Below are 19,792 nucleotides of genomic sequence, written 5' to 3' on the forward strand. Positions count from 1 at the left end.
TACAAACCACTGCTCAGTGAAATAAAAGAGGACACAAACAAATGGAAGAACATACCATGCTCATGGATAGGAAGAATCAATATCGTGAAAATGGCCATACTGCCCAAGGTTATTTATAGATTCAATGCCATCCCCATCAAGCTACCAATGACTTTCTTCACAGAATTGGAAAAAACTGCTTTAAAGTTCATATGGAACCAAAAGAGCCCGCATTGCCAAGACAATCCTAAGTCAAAAGGACAAAGCTGGAGGCGTCACGCTACCTGACTTCAAACTATACTACAAGGCTACAGTAACCAAAACAGCATGGTACTGGTACCACAACAGAGATATAGACCAATGGAACAGAACAGAGTCCTCAGAAATAATACCACACATCTACAGCCATCTGATCTTTGACAAACCTGAGAGAAACAAGAAATGGGGAAAGGATTCCCTATTTAATAAATGGTGCTGGGAAAATTGGCTAGCCATAAGTAGAAAGCTGAAACTGGATCCTTTCCTTACCCCTTATACGAAGATTAATTCAAGATGGATTAGAGACTTAAATGTTAGACCTAATACCATAAAAACCCTAGAAGAAAATCTAGGTAGTACCATTCAGGACATAGGCATGGGCAAGGACTTCATGTCTAAAACACCAAAAGCAACGGCAGCAAAAGCCAAAATTGACAAATGGGATCTCATTAAACTAAAGAGCTTCTGCACAGCAAAAGAAACTACCATCAGAGTGAACAGGCAACCTACAGAATGGGAGAAAATTTTTGCAACCTACTCATCTGACAAAGGGCTAATATCCAGAATCTACAAAGAACTCAAACAAATTACAAGAAAAAACAAACAACCCCATCAAAAAGTGGGCAAAGGATATGAACAGACATTTCTCAAAAGAAGACATCCATACAGCCAACAGACACATGAAAAAATGCTCATCATCACTTGCCATCAGAGAAATGCAAATCAAAACCACAATGAGATACCATCTCACACCATAGAATGGCAATCATTAAGAAGTCAGGAAACAACAGGTGTTGGAGAGGATGTGGAGAAATAGGAACACTTTTACACTGTTGGTGGGATTGTAAACTAGTTCAACCATTATGGAAAACAGTATGGCGATTCCTCAAGGATCTAGAACTAGATGTACCATATGACCCAGCCATCCCACTACTGGGTATATACCCAAAGGATTAAAATTACTACAAAGACACATGCACACGTATGTTTATTGCGGCACTATTCACAATAGCAAAGACTTGGAATCAACCCAAATGTCCATCTGTGACAGACTGGATTAAGAAAATGTGGCACATATACACCATGGAATACTATGCAGCCATCAAAAAGGATGAGTTTGCGTCCTTTGTAGGGACATGGATGCAGCTGGAAACCATCATTCTTAGCAAACTATCACAAGAAGAGAAAACAAACACCGCATGTTCTCACTCATAGGTGGGAACTGAACAATGAGATCACTTGGACTCGGGAAGGGGAACATCACACACTGGGCCTATCATGGGGAGGGGGAGGAGGGAGGGATTGCATTGGGGAGTTATACATGATATAAATGATGAATTGATGGGTGCTGACGAGTTGATGAGTGCAGCACACCAACATGGCATAAGTATACATATGTAACAAACCTGCACGTTATGCACATGTATCCTAGAACTTAAAGTATAATAAAAAAAAAAAAATTATGAAGAATTCCCATGAGAAGTTTGGGGCTGGGTGCCGTGACTCACACCTATAATCCCAACACTTTGAGAAGCTAAGGTGGGACGGTCACTTGAGGCCAGGAGTTCGAGACCGCCGAACAATATAAAGAGATCCTCTCTCTAGAAAAAAAAAAGTAACAATATCTGGGTGCATTGGTGTGTGCCTGTAGTCCCAGCTACTAGGGAGGCTGAGATGCGAGAGCATATGAGCCTTGGGTGTGAGGCTGCAGTGAGCTTTGATCATACCACCAAACTCCAGCCTGGGTGACAGAGACCGTGTCTCAAAAAAAGGGAAGGGAAGGGAAGGAAAGGGAAGGGAGAAGCAAGGAGGGAGGGAGGGAGGGAGAAAGGGAAGAAGGGAGGGAGGGAGAAATTTGAGCTGCCTTCCCTCCATGGTAGAGGTGAATATACTCCAAGGTTATACTGTAGCACCTTCTTTTAAAGGTCCTAGGGAAATGGCAAAAGTCTAATTAAATTTGTTCTCAGAAAAAAAAATAATAATAATAATCTTTGTGGACTTATGGGGATGGAGTTAAAAGGGATATTTTGGAGGCCAAAAACAAGTCAAAAGCTGTTTCAGTAGGAGGACTTGGATCAGAGCAGGAGCAATGTGCATGGAGAAAAGAGATTGGATTTTAGAAATAGTAGAGGACTGAATGTGGCTGGTGGAGGAGAAAGAGGAATCAGAATGACAGCAAAGTTTCTAGCTTAGATATTGGGCTGTGAAAGATGGTGCCACGAACTAAGAAAGAAAATCCTGAAGACAGAGTCAGTTTTAAGACACAGATAAAATCTTTCAAACTGTGATTTCATTTAGCCTGTATTCCTCCATCTGCTCTACAAGAATATAATAGGAAAGCTTATGTCAGGATCGATTATTCATAGATATACTATGTGGCCATGTTCCTCTGATCCACTAATCTAGTGATCCTTTTGGAAAAAGAAAATGAATTTTATTTGACATGACTAAGTATTGCTGGGCTTTGCATCCCTCTTTTGTATTTCTTTAATCAATATTAATCAACTTAATAAGCACTTGCAGTTGGCAAGGCTTTACATGCTCATTGCCTAGTGAAATAGGGTGAATTATAGTATGAAGATTTTACAAATGTGTTTCTTTTGTTCTGGTTTGTATTTTATCTGGTATGAATTCGTTTATTATTATTATTTTTAATTTTTTTTAAGTTGACACATAATAATTGTAGATATTTATGGAGTACATAGTGATATTGCCATACATGTAATGCATAGTGATCAGGTCAGGGTAGTTAGCCTATCCATCATCTCAAACATTTATCATTTCTTTGTTTTGAGAACATTCAATATCCTTCCAGCTATTTGAAACTATATAATATGTTATTGTTAACTCTAGTCATCATACTGTGGTATATAATACTAGAACTTATTTCTCCTATTGAGTTGTAACATTGCATCCTTTAACAATTCTCTCCCAATGTCATTTTTCCCCCAACCCTTCACAACCTCAAGTATTTTCTGTTTTATGTTTTACTTCTATGAGATTAACTTTTTGTTAGCTTCCACATATGAGTGGGAGCATTGGATATTTAGCTTTCTGCTCCTGGTTTATTTCCTGTAACAGGATGTCCTCTGGTTTCATCCACATTGGCATGAATGACAGGATTTCATTGTTTTTTCGTGGGTTTTTCTTTTTTTTTGAGACAGAGTCTCACTCTGTGGCCCAGGGTAGAGTGCAGGGGCACAATCTTGGCTCACTGTAGCCCCCACCTCCCAGGTTCAAGCAATTCTCCTGCCTCAGCCTCCCGAATAGCTGGGATTATAGGTGCACACCACAAAACCCAGATAATTTTTGTATTTTTAGTGGAGATGGGGTTTTGCCATGTTGGCCAGGCTGGTCTTGAACTCCTGACCTCAGGTGATCCACCCACCCCGGCGTCCCAAAGTGCTGGGATTCCAGGTGTCAGCCACTGCACCCAGCCTAGGATTTCATTGTATTTTTTTTTTTTATGGCTGAATAGTATTCCATTGTGTATCTATACTACATTTCTTCATTCTTCTCTTGATGGACACTTAGACTGATGCCATATCTTGGCTATTGTAAATAGTGCTCCAATAAACTTGAGGTTATAGATGTCTTTTCAATGTAGTAATCTCTTTTCCTTTGGGTAAATACCTGGTAGTGGGATTACTGGATCATATGTAGTTCTATTTGTAGTTTTTTAAGGAACTTCCTTACTGTTCTCTACAGTGGTTGTACTAGTTTACATTCCCACCAAGTGTATAAGGGTTCCCTTTTCTCTGCATCCTCACCAGCATTTGCTATTTTTTGTCTTTTTGATGATAGCCATTCTAACAGGGGCAAGATGATACTTCATTGTGGTTTTGATTTGCATTTCTTTGATAATTAGTAATGATGAGCATTTGTATTTGTTGTTCATTTGTATGCCTTCTTTTGAGAAAGGTCTGTTCAGATCATTTACTCATTTTAAAAATCAAATTGTTTATATGTTGATAAGATGCTTGAATTCCTTGTATATTCTGCATATAAGTCCCCTGTCAGAGGAATGGTTTGCAAATATTTTCTACCATTCTGTAGGTTGTCTTTTCACTGTGTTGTTTTCTTTGCTGTGCAGAAGTGTTTTAGTTTGATATAATGTTATTTATTTTTGCTTTTATTGACTGCTTTTGAAGTCTTATTTGTAAAATGTTTTCCAAGATCAATGTCTTGAAGTGTTTTCCTTATGTTTTCTTCTAGTTCCATATCTTAGTTTTAGGTTTTTAATCCATTATAATTAGATTTTTATACAGGGTGAGAAGTGAGAGTCTAGTTCCATTCTTCTGCATATAGACATTCAGTTTTTACAGCACCATTTATTGAAAAGATTTACAGCACCATTTATTGAAAGTCCTTTCCTCAGTAGATGTTCTTGGTGCCTTTGTCAAAAATCGGTTGGCTATAAATATGTGAATTAATTTATAGGTTCTCTATTCTGTTCCACTGGCCTGTGTGTCTGTTTTTATGCCAGTATCATGCTGTTTGGGTTACCACAGCATAGTGGTATATTTCGAAGTCTAGTAGTGTGAGGTCTTCAGCTTTGTTCTCTTTGTTTAGGATTACTTTGGCTATTCAAGGCCTTTTGTGGTTCCATACAAATTTTAGGATTTTTTTCCCCTATTTTTGTGAAGAATGTCCTTGGTATTTTGATGGGGATTGCACTGAACATTGCTTTCGGTAGTATGGTAATTTTAGCAATATTGATTCTTCTAATCCATGAGCATGAGGTATTTTCTCACTTGTTTGTATCCTCTTCAATTTCTTTCATAAGCATTTTGTAGTTTTCATTGTAGAGGTCTTTTGCTTCCTTTGGGGGCGTGCCCACCAGGTACTGCCTGGAGGGCTGCTTCTCGGCCTGGGACATGGGCACAGGGATGATTGGCTGACTTGAGGGCTTTCTCACCAGGGGTGGTCTGCAGACTGTGTCTCAGTCCTGGCATGTGGGTGCAGAGCTCTTCAGCCAAGGAGCATGTCTGTCAGGGGCCGCACACAGATCTGCTTCTCAGGCTCTGATTATGGATACAAAACTACTGGGCAGGCCTGGGGCTTGTCTGTAGTGGGTGGGGCTCTGTGAAGCTGTTTCTCAGGACCTGGGTGTGCTCAAAGCTGCTCATTCGACCCAGAAGCATGTTGGCTGCTTGGAGATATGAGGTCTTCTCCTGCTTGGGGAAGGGCATGCAGCAGTTTGGCTGGCTCGAAGGTGAGTTCACCCTGGGCAGGACTGCTGGACTGTTCCGCTGGTATGAAGTAAGGGCAGTGGGAGTTGCCTTCCCTGCTGTGCAACACCAAAGTCACGGCTAATCCTGGGCCCAGAATTTGCACTGCTGGGGTTGTGGCATTCAGTCACCAGTGTGAGCTTAGTGGAATGAAGATGGAGTCCCAGTGCAGTGGCTACTGACCCCAGAGCAAGACAGACTCCAGAGTTGTCTCTAGTCCTGAGATAGTGCCATGCTGCAGCAGCCTGACTCACAGGGCATGGATGGGGAATAGGGAGTGCACACTTTGTACTCCTAATCCAGCACAATGCAGCTGTGAGGATTCTGGGCATCTCTCCAAACTGGGCTCTGGGCTTGCAAGGACTGTGAAATTCTCTTATAAGGACTGTAAGTGTTTGTGGTCATGATGCGGGCTGGTGGGGTTCTTCTCCTTACCTTTCCCCTGCAACAGGAAGTCCCTCCTGATTCTAAGTGGATGTGATCTGGGTGGGGAAGATGGGACTGCAGAGGCTGAGTGGCTGCATGCTGTCCTCCTGGACTTTCAATCACCACAGGTGCATCTCCACTCCCTCTCTTCACTCCAGTGTTCTTCCTTTGACACACCATCCAAATCTTATTTGTTTATTTGTTGCCTTGCTTCTTTCTTGTGGGGAGGATGAGCACCAGGTGTCTCTAACCAGCCATCTTTCTAATGTCCCCCAAAAGGGTATTTCTGAGGAAAAAAAAGATTTACAGCAAACTAGTAGCTTTGAGTTTCTAAATCTTTGGTCAACTACAGCTGAGCTAAAGTCTTTATTAGCAAAATTTAAAAGTCTGAATTTTAAATTGAATTGTTACAAGGTAAGAAATTGTTCATCTGAAATCCAATTTCTATTGTAATTCGGGGGCACTTTGTTTAGAGTAATGACTCTGTGTGTAGGAGCATTGTGATAAATTGTAAGGAAATGACACAGCAAACTCTATTCTACCAGTATAATAAAATATTCTCTACCCTAGTTTTTGTAGACAGCCTGTACATAGTATTTATATTCCTTTCCAAGTCACTTATTTACCTGTGATGCTGTTTTCTACTTTTGCTGACAGTTCAATTAGTCGGTTAAAAAACATATGGGGTAAAGGAGCTTTCGCAAAAGGTGACTTAAATTAATAGTAAGCTTGATGCCATTTTCTCTGGTTTGACTGGTTGGTACTACATGGGTTCCAAACTCAGTGTCTACCAGTGCGTGGCAGGTTACATCCACGTGTAGAACAAAGCCTGGGCGAGACAACTGCATCAATACAGGGAGCATGCCCTTTCTGAAAAAACAAAAACGAGAAAAAACGTTGCTATTTTGCTGTCATGAGGAGTTGTGGGCCATTATTCGTGAATCTTCTGATATTTCAAGAGAAGTAAAAATATTTTATATGAAGTCTACTGTTTACAAAATATTGTCAATTAATGGACATTAAACAAATGCCATGTAGGCCAAACAAAACTCGCCCTCGGACCAGAAATGCTCTATGGGTTTAATAGCATCAACAATGGAACATCTCTCAGTATGACCAGTTGTCAAGTATATACTTTTACCCTTTTAAGCACTTATTTTAAGGGCTTAGTGGGGGTCAGGAAGATTATGGTTATTGCTCAACTCAGTTTACTACTGCTACCTAAAACCATGGTTGATATTTAAGTGACTTGTACTGTTACATTGCATTACCAAGTATTCATTCTGATTGATTGGTGTTGTGTGGTCAAAGTAGTTAACGTTTTTGAATATTATTTCTGCCCCAAATTAATAAACAACACTTCTTACTAGCATAATTTAGATATAGGTTTACCTGTACATTGGGAGTTTTTCAAAGTGTATTTATTCCAAGTATTGTAGAATTTCTCAGTTTCTTCTAAGGCTACCTTAGAGATGTAGATTATAATATTTTCAATAATAATTTGCCTGACTGTATTCTCTCTTTTTTTTTTTTTATTATACTTTAAGTTCTAGGGTACATGTGCATAATGTGCAGGTTTGTTACATATGTATACTTGTGCCATGTTGGTGTGCTGCACCCATCAACTCGTCAGCACCCATCAATTCATCATTTATATCAGGTATAACTCCCAATGCAATCCCTCCCCCCTCCCCCCTCCCCACGATAGGCCCCGGTGTGTGATGTTCACCTTCCCGAGTCCAAGTGATGTCATTGTTCAGTTCCCACCTATGAGTGAGAACATGTGCTGTTTGGTTTTCTCTTCTTGTGATAGTTTGCTAAGAATGATGGTTTCCAGCTGCATCCATGTCCCTACAAAGGACACAAATTCATCCTTTTTTATGGCTACATAGTATTTCATGGTGTATATGTGCCACATTTTCTTAATCCAGTCTGTCACAGATGGACATTTGGGTTGATTCCAAGTCTTTGCTATTGTGAATAGTGCCGCAATAAACATACGTGTGCATGTGTCTTTATAGCAGCATGATTTATAATCCTTTGGGTATATACCCAGTAGTGGGATGGCTGGGTCATATGGTACATCTAGTTCTAGATCCTTGAGGAATCGCCATACTGTTTTCCATAATGGTTGAACTAGTTTACAATCCCACCAACAGTGTAAACGTGTTCCTATTTCTCCACATCCTCTCCAGCACCTGTTGTTTCCTGACTTTTTAATGATTGCCATTCTAACTGGTGTGAGATGGTATCTCATTGTGGTTTTGATTTGCATTTCTCTGATGGCGAGTGATGATGAGCATTTTTTCATGTGTCTGTTGGCTGTATGAATGTCTTCTTTTGAGAAATGTCTGTTCATATCCTTTGCCCACTTTTTGATGGGGTTGTTTGTTTTTTTCTTGTATATTTGTTTGAGTTCTTTGTAGTTTCTGGATATTAGCCCTTTGTCAGATGAGTAGATTGCAAAAATTTTCTCCCATTCTGTACGTTGCCTGTTCACTCTGATGGTAGTTTCTTTTGCTGTGCAGAAGCTCTTTAGTTTAATTAGATCCCATTTGTCAATTTTGGCTTTTGCTGCCGTTGCTTTTGGTGTTTTAGACATGAAGTCCTTGCCCATGCCTATGTCCTGAATGGTAGTACCTAGATTTTCTTCTAGGGTTTTTATGGTATTAGGTCTAACATTTAAGTCTCTCATCCATCTTGAATTAATCTTCGTATGAGGAGTAAGGAAAGGATCCAGTTTCAGCTTTCTACTTATGGCTAGCCAATTTTCCCAGCACCATTTATTAAATAGGAAATCCTTTCCCCATTTCTTGTTTCTCTCAGATTTGTCAAAGATCAGATGGCTGTAGATGTGTGGTATTATTTCTGAGGACTCTGTTCTGTTCCATTGGTCTATATCTCTGTTTTGGTACCAGTACCATGCTGTTTTGGTTACTGTAGCCTTGTAGTATAGTTTGAAGTCAGGTAGTGTGACGCCTCCAGCTTTGTCCTTTTGACTTAGGATTGTCTTGGCAATGCGGGCTCTTTTTTGGTTCCATATGAACTGTAAAGCAGTTTTTTCCAATTCTGTGAAGAAACTCATTGATAGCTTGATGGGGATAGCATTGAATCTATAAATAACCTTGGGCAGTGTGGCCATTTTCACGATATTGATTCTTCTTATCCGTGAGCATGGTATGTTCTTCCATTTGTTTGTGTCCTCTTTGATTTCACTGAGCAGTGGTTTGTAGTTCTCCTTGAAGAGGTCCTTGACATCCCTTGTAAGTTGGATTCCTAGGTATTTTATTCTCTTTGAAGCAATTGTGAATGGAAGTTCCTTCATGATTTGGCTCTCTGTTTGTCTATTATTGGTGTATAAGAATGCTTGTGATTTTTGCACATTAATTTTGTATCCTGAGACTTTGCTGAAGTTGCTTATCAGCTTAAGGAGATTTTGGGCTGAGACGATGGGGTTTTCTAAATATACAATCATGTCATCTGCAAACAGGGACAATTTGACTTCTTCTTTTCCTAACTGGATACCCTTGATTTCTTTCTCTTGCCTGATTGCCCTAGCCAGAACTTCCAACACTATGTTGAATAGGAGTGGTGAGAGAGGGCATCCCTGTCTTGTGCCAGTTTTCAAGGGGAATTTTTCCAGTTTTTGCCTATTCAGTATGATATTAGCTGTGGGTTTGTCATAAATAGCTCTTATTATTTTGAGGTACGTTCCATCAATACCAGATTTCTTGAGCGTTTTTAGCATGAAGGGCTGTTGAATTTTGTCAAAAGCCTTTTCTGCATCTATTGAGATAATCACGTGGTTCTTGTCTTTGGTTCTGTTTATATGCTGGATTACGTTTATTGATTTGCAAATGTTGAACCAGCCTTGCATCCCAGGGATGAAGCCCACTTGATCATGGTGAATAAGCTTTTTGATGTGCTGCTGAATCTGGTTTGCCAGTATTTTATTGAGGATTTTTGCATCGATGTTCATCAGGGATATTGGTCTAAAATTGTCTTTTTTCGTTGTGTCTCTGCCAGGCTTTGGTATCAGGATGATGTTGGCCTCATAAAAAGAGTTAGGGAGGATTCCCTCTTTTTCTATTGATTGGAATAGTTTCAGAAGGAATGGTACCATCTCCTCCTTGTACCTCTGGTAGAATTCAGCTGTGAATCCATCTGGTCCTGGACTTTTTTTGGTTGATAGGCTATTAATTATTGCCTCCATTTCATAGCCTGCTATTGGTCTATTCAGGGATTCAACTTCTTCCTGGTTTAGTCCTGGAAGAGTGTAAGTGTCCAGGAAATTATCCATTTCTTCTAGATTTTCTAGTTGATTTGCATAGAGGTGTTTATAGTATTCTCTGATGGTAGTTTGTATTTCTGTGGGGTCGCTGGTGATATCCCCTTTATCATTTTTTATTGCATTTATTTTATTCCTCTCTCTTTTCTTCTTTATTAGTCTTGTCAATTTTGTTGATCTTTTCAAAACCAACTCCTGGATTCATTGATTTTTTGGAGGGTTTTTTGTGTCTCTATCTCCTTCAGTTCTGCTCTGATCTTAGTTATTTCTTGCCTTCTGCTAGCTTTTGAATGTGTTTGCTCTTGCCTCTCTAGTTCTTTTAATTGTGATGTTAGAGTGTCCATTTTAGATCTTTCCTGCTTTCTCTTGTGGACATTTAGTGCTATAAATTTCCCTCTACACACTGCTTTAAATGTGTCCCAGAGATTCTGGTATGTTGTATGTTTGTTCTCATTGGTTTCAAAGAACATCTTTATTTCTGCTTTCATTTCGTTATGTACCCAGTAGTCATTCAGGAGCAGATTGTTCAGTTTCCATGCAGTTGAGTGGTTTTGATTGAGTTTCTCATCCTGAGTTCTAGTTTGATTGCACTGTGGTCTGAGAGACAGTTTGTTATAATTTCTGTTCTTTGACATTTGCTGAGGAGTGCTTTACTTCCAATTATGTGGTCAATTTTGGAAGAAGTGCGATGTGGTGCTGAGAAGAATGTATATTCTGTTGATTTGGGGTGGAGAGTTCTATAGATGTCTATTAGGTCCGCTTGGTGCAGAGATGAGTTCAATTCCTGGATATCCTTGTTAACTTTCTGTCTCGTTGATCTGTCTAATGTTGACAGTGGAGTGCTGAAGTCACCCGTTATTATTGTATGGGAGTCTAAGTCTCTTTGTAAGTCTCTAAGGACTTGCTTTATGAATCTGGGTGCTCCTGTATTGGTTGCATATATATTTAGGATAGTTAGCTCTTCCTGTTGAATTGATCCCTTTACCATTATGTAATGGCCTTCTTTGTCTCTTTTGATCTTTGATGGTTTAAAGTCTGTTTTATCAGAGACTAGGATTGCAACCCCTGCTTTTTTTTGTTCTCCATTTGCTTGGTAGATCTTCCTCCATCCCTTTATTTTGAGCCTATGTATGTCTCTGCATGTGAGATGGGTCTCCTGAATATAGCAGACTGATGGGTCTTGACTCTTTATCCAGTTTGCCAGTCTGTGTCTTTTAATTGGAGCATTTAGTCCATTTACATTTAACGTTAATATTGCTATGTGTAAACTTGATCTGGCCATTATGATATTAACTGGTTATTTTGCTCGTTAGTTGATGCAGTTTCTTCCTAGCCTCGATGGTCTTTACATTTTGGCATATTTTTGCAATGGCTGATACCGGTTGTTCCTTTCCATGTTTAGGGCTTCCTTCAGGGTCTCTTGTAAGGCAGGCCTGGTAGTGACAAAATCTCTAAGCATTTGCTTATCTGTAAAGGATTTTATTTCTCCTTCACTTTTGAAACTTAGTTTGGCTGGATATGAAATTCTGGGTTGAAAATTCTTTTCTTTAAGAATGTTGAATATTGGCCGGGCGCGGTGGCTCAAGCCTGTAATCCCAGCACTTTGGGAGGCCGAGACGGGCGGATCACGAGGTCAGGAGATCAAGACCATCCTGGCTAACACGGTGAAACCCTGTCTCTACTAAAAATACAAAAACTAGCCGGGTGAGGTGGCGGGCGCCTGTAGTCCCAGCTACTCGGGAGGCTGAGGCAGGAGAATGGCGTAAACCCGGGAGGCGGAGCTTGCAGTGAGCTGAGATCCGGCCACTGCACTCCAGTCCGGGCGACAGAGCGAGACTCCGCCTCAAAAAAAAAAAAAAAAGAATGTTGAATATTGGCCCCTGCTCTCTTCTGGCTTGTAGAGTTTCTGCCGAGGGATCTGCTGTTAGTCTGATGGGCTTCCCTTTGTGTGTAACCCGACCTTTCTCTCTGGCTGCCCTTAAGATTGTTTCCTTCATTTCAACTTTGGTGAATCTGGCAATTATGTGTTTGGAGTTGCTCTTCTGGAGGAGTATCTTTGTGGCGTTCTCTGTATTTCCTGAATTTGAATGTTGGCCTGCCCTACTAGGTTGGGGAAGTTCTCCTGGATGATATCCTGAAGAGTGTTTTCCAACTTGGTTCCATTTTCCCCCTCACTTTCAGGCACCCCAATCAGACGTAGATTTGGTCTTTTTACATAATCCCATACTTCTTGCAGGCTTTGTTCATTTCTTTTTCTCTTTTTTTTCTTTTGGTTTCTCTTCTCGCTTCATTTCATTCATTTGATCCTCAATCGCTGATACTCTTTCTTCCAGTTGATCGAGTCGGTTACTGAAGCTTGTGCATTTGTCACGTATTTTTCGTGTCACGGTTTTCATCTCTGTCATTTCGTTTATGACCTTCTCTGCATTAATTAGTCTAGCTGTCAATTCTTCCACTCTTTTTTCAAGATTTTTAGTTTCTTTGCGCTGGGTACGTAATTCCTCCTTTAGCTCTGAGATGTTTGATGGACTGAAGCCTTCTTCTCTCATCTCGTCAAAGTCATTCTCTGACCAGCTTTGATCCGTTGCTGGCGATGGGCTGTGCTCCTTTGCAGGGGGAGATGCGCTCTTATTTTTTGAATTTCCAGCTTTTCTGCCCTGCTTTTTCCCCATCTTTGTGGTTTTATCTGCCTCTGGTCTTTGATGATGGTGACGTACTGATGGGGTTTTGGTGTAGGTGTCCTTCCTGTTTGATAGTTTTCCTTCTAACATTCAGGACCCTCAGCTGTAGGTCTGTTGGAGATTGCTTGAGGTCCACTCCAGACCCTGTTTGCCTGGGTATCAGCAGCAGAGGTTGCAGAAGATTGAATATTGCTGAACAGCGAGTGTACCTGTCTGATTCTGACTTTGGAAGCTTCCTCTCAGGGGTGTACTCCACCGTGTGAGGTGTGGGGTGTCAGACTTCCCTTAGTGGGGGATGTCTCCCAGTTAGGCTACTCAGGGGTCAGGGACCCACTTGAGCAGGCAGTCTGTCCCTTCTCAGATCTCAACCTCCGTGTGGGGAGATCCACTGCTCTCTTCAAAGCTGTCAGACAGAGTCGTTTGTGTCTGCAGAGGTTTCTGCTGCTTTTGTTGTTGCTGTTTTTAACTGTGCCCTGTCCCCAGAGGTGGAGTCTACAGAGACAGGCAGGTTTCCTTGAGCTGCTGTGAGCTCCACCCAGTTGGAACTTCCCAGCGGCTTTGTTTACCTACTTAAGCCTCAGCAATGGTGGGCACCCCTCCCCCAACCTCGCTGCTGCCTTGTGGTTAGATCGCAGACTGCTGTGTTAGCAATGAGGGAGGCTCCGTGGGCGTGGGACCCTCCCGGCCAGGTGTGGCATATATTCTCCTGGTGTGCCCGTTTGCTTAAAGTGCAGTATTGGGGTGGGAGTCAGCCGATTTTCCAGGTGTTGTGTGTCTCTGTTCCCCTGGCTAGGAAAAGGGATTCCCTTCCCACTTGCACTTCCCAGGTGAGGTGATGCCTCGACCTCGAGGTGATGCCTCAACCTCCTTCAGCTCTCGCTGGTCGGGCTGCAGCAGCTGACCAGCACTGATTGTCCGGCACTCCCTAGTGAGATGACCCCAGTTCCTCAGTTGAAAATGCAGAAATCACCGGTCTTCTGTGTCGCTCATGCTGGGAGTTGGAGACTGAAGCTGTTCCTATTCGGCCATCTTGACCATAGATCTGTATTCTCACTCATTCAATTTTGGGATATTTTTTGATGACTCCTCCTCAGAAGCCTCTTTTAATGACTAGTCTTACTGACATTTGGCAAAAAAGCAATTTTCCTTCATCTGTATTCTTCAGATAATCATAGAATACTAGCTGTCCTTCCATTTAGGTCTTGCTTTTGGCAAATTAATTGATTAAATGTCTTCAACTTAATATGAATATAATTAGTTCAATTGTCAATTATATTAGACTCTTAAAAAAGTGTTCTGAATATGTGATCATATTACATACTATTTGTAACATGCTTTTTTTTCACCCCCAATACTTTTATTTTGAATAATAACTTACAGGATCTCAATATTGAGGCCAGAAGAGATTACATTGAGATTATAGTCTCTGCCTGTAATCCCAGGGCTTTGGGAGCCAAGGTGGGAGGATTGGTTGCAGCCAGAAGTTTGAGACAAAGCTGGGCAACATAGCAAGACCCCATCTCTACAAGAAATTTAAAAATTAGCTGAGTGTGGTGGTGCATGTCTGTACTCCTAGCTACTTGGGAGCCTGAGGGGGAGGATCACTTGAACCGAGGAGCTCAAGGTTATAGTAAGCTATGATCATACCACTGCACTCCAGCCTGGGTGACAGAATGAGACTCCATTTCTAAAGTAAAAAAGTATATATATTGAAAAAAATTACTTGAAAACTTTTAGAGTAGAAATTATCTTTATAGTATCTAATCTATCTAGTCAAATGAGCTCGCAGCGGAAGGAACATTGAACTTAGAGTCAGAAGACATGGCCTTTTCTCTTTTGCCAGTCAATGTGACATTAGATTTTCATTATTATCATTATTATTAAGATTTAAAAAAACATTCTGGGCTAGAAATGTAACTTTGTTCGTGGCAGAATTTTATGCTTATTTTTATTTCATATGTGCATTTCCAACTAAGAAAGAAAAAAACTACAGCTCTCTGGAGCCTGTAGTGTTTGAAACTTATTAGCTCTGTTGCCTCTGGCTACAGAAATCAAAAAGGAGTTTTTCAAGTTGCATTCAGAAAAGCAGTCTGTTTTGCTGACCTGCAATGTTGCTAGTAATTGTAAGCCAGGTGTTAACTCTTGGAAAATGAAAGTAGTCATTATTTAAAAGTAGTATGGTGTGGAGGGCCAACTGTAAGACCTGGAGCTGTTTACTGTTTACATACATGTTTACATACATACATTTACATGCATACATGTTTACATACATTGTTTATCAGTCAAAACTGATAAACAAATGAAACTTTCAGCCTCCATCCTTCAGCCTCTCAAATATATTTCTGAAAAGGGCATTGTTCCAGGGTTCTCTGTGAACAACTCCCACCCCGGAAGTTGGAAAGTCTTGACTATTTCAATCTCCTTCCCTTGAATCATATTGCCTGGGCAGCATGCCCTTACTGTTGCTGCTTTGTTAACTGTTAGATACTGAAAGGACATAAGGAATCAGAAATGAAGCCTCTAACCAACAATGTGACAAGGCTAATCTATCAATATATCTTTGATTTGGTTTTAAGAGGTTGCAGTGGAAGTGATAGGAGATATGAAATTTCTGATTCCAACCTGAGTCTGATTCTAGTCTGTGCCTTGGGGATATTTATAAACCTGAGAGGGAGGAAAACTGAGGGGGAAAGGAAGAAGGAGAAAAAGATAGAGGAAGGGAAAGAAAGAGGAAGAGAGAAGAGAAACAGGGAGAGAAGGAGAGTGCCTGATCCTAATCCATAGTATAATAGCCTCCCTAGCCTGATTACAGCCCTGCTTTTACACTTAACCACTGCTCTTTTGGGTACATTGGGCTATTGAGGAACAATACCCTAAATTTTCTTGAAAGTTCTTTCCAGCTGAGAGCATCTGCTAGGCACTGGCTTAATTCTTTCAAAGTCTCATGGCCACACCCTTGATTTTTATCTTTACCTTGAGGCCAAGTCTTAATGTGAAAATCTTTTCCTGGCATGAGACAGCAAAGATGAAAAACAAGTGTAGTTTCTGTTCTAACAAATTCTAGTATCTCTTAATTCCCCAAATTCTCCTTGTAAACTGTGTGTGTGTGTTTGTCAACATTTGTTTCTTTCTTGTAGTACTTTATATGCAACTAGTAAGAGTCAGCTGATATTTTCAACATTCTGCCTGGAGATCAAGTCCAAAAATTCATAAGGTACATTTTGTATCTTCAAGTTATCTCAAGTGACCAGTTCTAACAGATGTTTCATGCCGATATAGCATGGGTGATCATTTTTTCTCTTTGTTCTAACAGTTGCCTCATCATTTTTCCAGGCTTTTTTAGTAATATCATTGCCACTTTTCCAGCTTCTGTTTGCTACCTACCTCATCCAAAGCTAATTCCACATATATCTGGTTTATGCTACTGTAGCACATTCCTTATAGGTACTAATTACCTATTGCCATAATAATGCTGCATAATAAAGAACACAAAATGCCTCGTGAAACAATAAAAATTTATTTAGTGCATGAGTCTGTGGGCCAGCAACTTGGTTCTTCTGGTCTCACATTCATGTAGATCGGTTGCATATCAGCTGATCTAGTATAACTCATCTGGGATGACTGAGATAACCTGGTTCTGTTCTGTTTTACCTTGTCTCATTCTTCAGTAGGTTAGCCCAGGTGTGTCTCACAGCAAAGTCAGAGGATTAAGAGACTGTTAGAGCGAAAGATTTTTTCAAGCCTCTGTATGCATCCGCTCTTGTCCTGTTGGCCAAAGCATATAATATGGCCAAACTCAGAATCAAAGAGCAAATAAGTACACCCCTCTATAGTGAGAGGAAATGCAGTCACATGGCAAAGGGCATAGATACAGGAAGAAGTTGAGAGTTGGGCCATTACTGCCATCAGCCTGCCAAATTATCTCACCAGTATTCAATATGGGACAGTACCTCACCCATATTCTTTGGACCTCGTTATTTCAGCATGCTCCAAGGAGTCAGTGACTTCCAACTGGCAATAGCTGTATCCTCTTCCCAAGGGTTTCCTTCTACTGAATAAAGGACCAGTCTGCCCATGCAAACTTCAGGCTGGAGGTTCTAGGGAATTAGCCCTGTCCCCACTTGACATATTCAATTCAATCCTGAAACAATAAATGATAGGAGTTGGTTTATGAAAATGCCAGCTTTCTTACCCCTCTAGTTGGATAATTTGTAGGCGTATATTTTATACAATTTTCAAGAGCTCTAAGGTATTAGGCACTAGTAGTGCACAATGGTAGCTGGCTTGATAATACAATTTTATCCTTGGCCAGTTTCACTTATGTACTCTCTGAATGCTTAATCCTCTAAAAACAAATTGCTTACACTTGAAATCTTTTCTTTTTTTTTTTTTGGTTTCTTTTTTGAGATGGAGTTTTGCTCTTGTGGCCCAAGCTGGAGTGCAATGGCGCCATCTCGGCTCATCTCAACCTCCGCCTCCCCGGTTCAAGTAATTCTTCTGCCTCAGCCTCCCAGGTAGCTGGGATTAAAGGTGTGTGCCACCACGCCCGGCTAATTTCGTATTTTTAGTACAGACGGTCATGTTGGTCAGGCTGGTCTTGAACTCCCGACCTCAGGTGATCTCACCCGCCTCGGCCTCCCAAAGTGCTGGGATTATAGGCGTAAGTCACCATACCTGGCCATTGAAATATTTTCTTATGGTTTGCTGGGAACCTAAATTAATAGACTATATAATTTAACTCTCATTTTTCTTCTGATTCTGAGTTCACATTGCCTATTTACACTATACACAAAAACCAGTACGTGTCCCCTTCCTAATTTTTAGGAGTTTTAATACTAAGGTCTTTTCGGTGCTTATACTCTTTAGGTTCAATACTAAGAGTCCGTCTTTTTCTGTTTTCTGTAGCTTGTAACAGAATACCTGAAACTGGGTAATTTATAAAGGAGAGAAATTTATTTCTTACAGTTATGAAGGCTGAGAAACCCAAGGTCCAGGGGCCACATCTGGTGAGGGCCTTCTTGCTGGTGGGGACTCTGCAGAGTCCTGAGGTGGTGCAGGGCATCACATGGTGAGGTGGCTGAGTGTGGTAGCTTAAGTCTCTCTTTCTCTTCTTATAAAAATACAAAAAACTAGCCGGGCGACGAGGCGGGCGCCTGTAGTCCCAGCTACTCGGGAGGCTGAGGCAGGAGAATGGCGTAAACCCGGGAGGCGGAGCTTGCAGTGAGCTGAGATCCGGCCACTGCACTCCAGTCTGGGTGGCAGAGCAAGACTCCGTCTCAAACAAAAAAAAAAAAAAAAAAAAAAGCCACCAGTCTCAATCCCATGAAAACCCACTAATCCATTAATAGATTCAAACGTTCATGAGGGTGGAGCCTTTACGACCCAACCATTTCTTAAAGGCCCTGTTTCTCAATACTGCCACATTGGAGATTAAGTTTCAACATGAGTTTTGGAGGGGACAACCATTCAAAGCACAGCAGAGTCCTTTAATTGTTATAAGCTTTCCTAATTATTAGCTTTAATATGATCTAAGTATCAATTTTACTTTGGTTTTCCAGCTTAGAGAAGAGGACAGCATACAGAAAAATATATCTTCTGCAAAGAAAAGCACAGTCATGTAGAGAACCTTTCCATCCCCAGTCTGGACCCAGGTAATGGGTCTTCGCTTAGAGGAATATTTCTTCCACTGATATCATCTTTCTTTTTGTGTCCCATTTTGTTGTTGTTGTTGTTTGAATAAAACTCATTTGGACTTTTCCTTTCTTCCGCTGATAAAGAACATTATTGACTTTTAATTATAATTTTTAAAAACCCACTTTTTTGTGTGTTTTAGAAACAGGGTCTTGCTCCATTGCCTAGTCTGGAGTGCAGTGGCACAGCCATGGCTCACTGCAGCCTAGAATTCCTGGGCTCAAGCGATCTTCCCACCTCAGCCCTCTGAGTAGCTGGGACTACAGGCACATCCCATCACACCCAGCTAATTATTTAGTTAAGAGATGGGGTCTTGCTTTGTTGCCTGGGCTTGTTTTGAACTCCTGGGCTCAAGCAATCCTCCCACCTCAGCCTCCTAAAGTGCTGGGATTACAGACATGAGCCACTGTGCCTGGCCACAAAACATATTTTAAAATCTGTCTACATCTGCGTAGATTTCCAGTTGATATTGTAGTTCATTAACCCTTTCTTCTGCTATATCCAAACTGCTATTAAATCCATATATCAAATTCTTAATTTTTGTTACTTTATTTTGCAGTTCTCAAATTTCTATATGATTATTAAGAGTCTGTTCCTTTGCTGAAACTCCCCATCTTACCCTCTATTTCCTAAACATTTTAAGGACTGATTTTAATTCTCTGTTGCTAATGATAATATCTGCATCATCTGTGAGTCTTTTCCCATTTTCGATTTTTTTGTGTTTTTCTTATTTGTTGTGTTATTGCTGTATTTTGTATACCTGGTAGATTTTTGTTGAATGCCAGATACTAAATATAAAAATACCAGGGATGATCTGGATTGTCTTACAGCTTTCCTGAGAGAGTTTGCCCTGTCCTCTGGTTGGAAGCTATCGTGGAGGCAAATCACCTTAATCAAGTAAACGAGAAGAGCAAATGCTGGGTTTCAGTCTTCTTAAGGTAGGTTTCCTGGAGTGCTATAGCACCTAAAGGTCTCGGATGAGAGTATGAAGTGTTCTCTGGTGCCCCTCTCCCTTAGTGAGTCATTGGCCTCCAGTTTTGTCTTCTTAGCACTAAAAGAGTTTAAAAACTCTGATTTGATTTTCAAATCAAATTGTATGCAGGCTGTATGCTTGGCCTCCTAGCCTCTCACTCTAATCAGATTACTTCAGAAAATGCCTTTATAGGAAAACAACCTTAGTATCGCGCTTACTTTTTTGCACTTCTCTTCTCTCCAAGTTTGTACTCATAAATCCTGGC

At 40.8% G+C, this 19,792-nt stretch overlaps 1 long non-coding RNA gene across 1 annotated transcript; it reads left to right on the forward strand.

The window, feature by feature from the left end:
* The first annotated feature begins 5,376 nt into the window (after window positions 1–5,376).
* On the forward strand, window positions 5,377–19,476 carry LOC117084813. Its single transcript, XR_004437681.1, has 3 exons — window positions 5,377–5,452; window positions 18,422–18,514; window positions 19,385–19,476. It is a non-coding gene; the product is annotated as an uncharacterized LOC117084813 (long non-coding RNA).
* Window positions 19,477–19,792: the final 316 nt, after the last annotated feature.

The sequence above is a fragment of the Trachypithecus francoisi genome, unplaced genomic scaffold (assembly GCF_009764315.1).
Source record: "Trachypithecus francoisi isolate TF-2019V2 unplaced genomic scaffold, Tfra_2.0 Lachesis_group1, whole genome shotgun sequence".
Lineage (NCBI taxonomy): Eukaryota > Metazoa > Chordata > Mammalia > Primates > Cercopithecidae > Trachypithecus > Trachypithecus francoisi.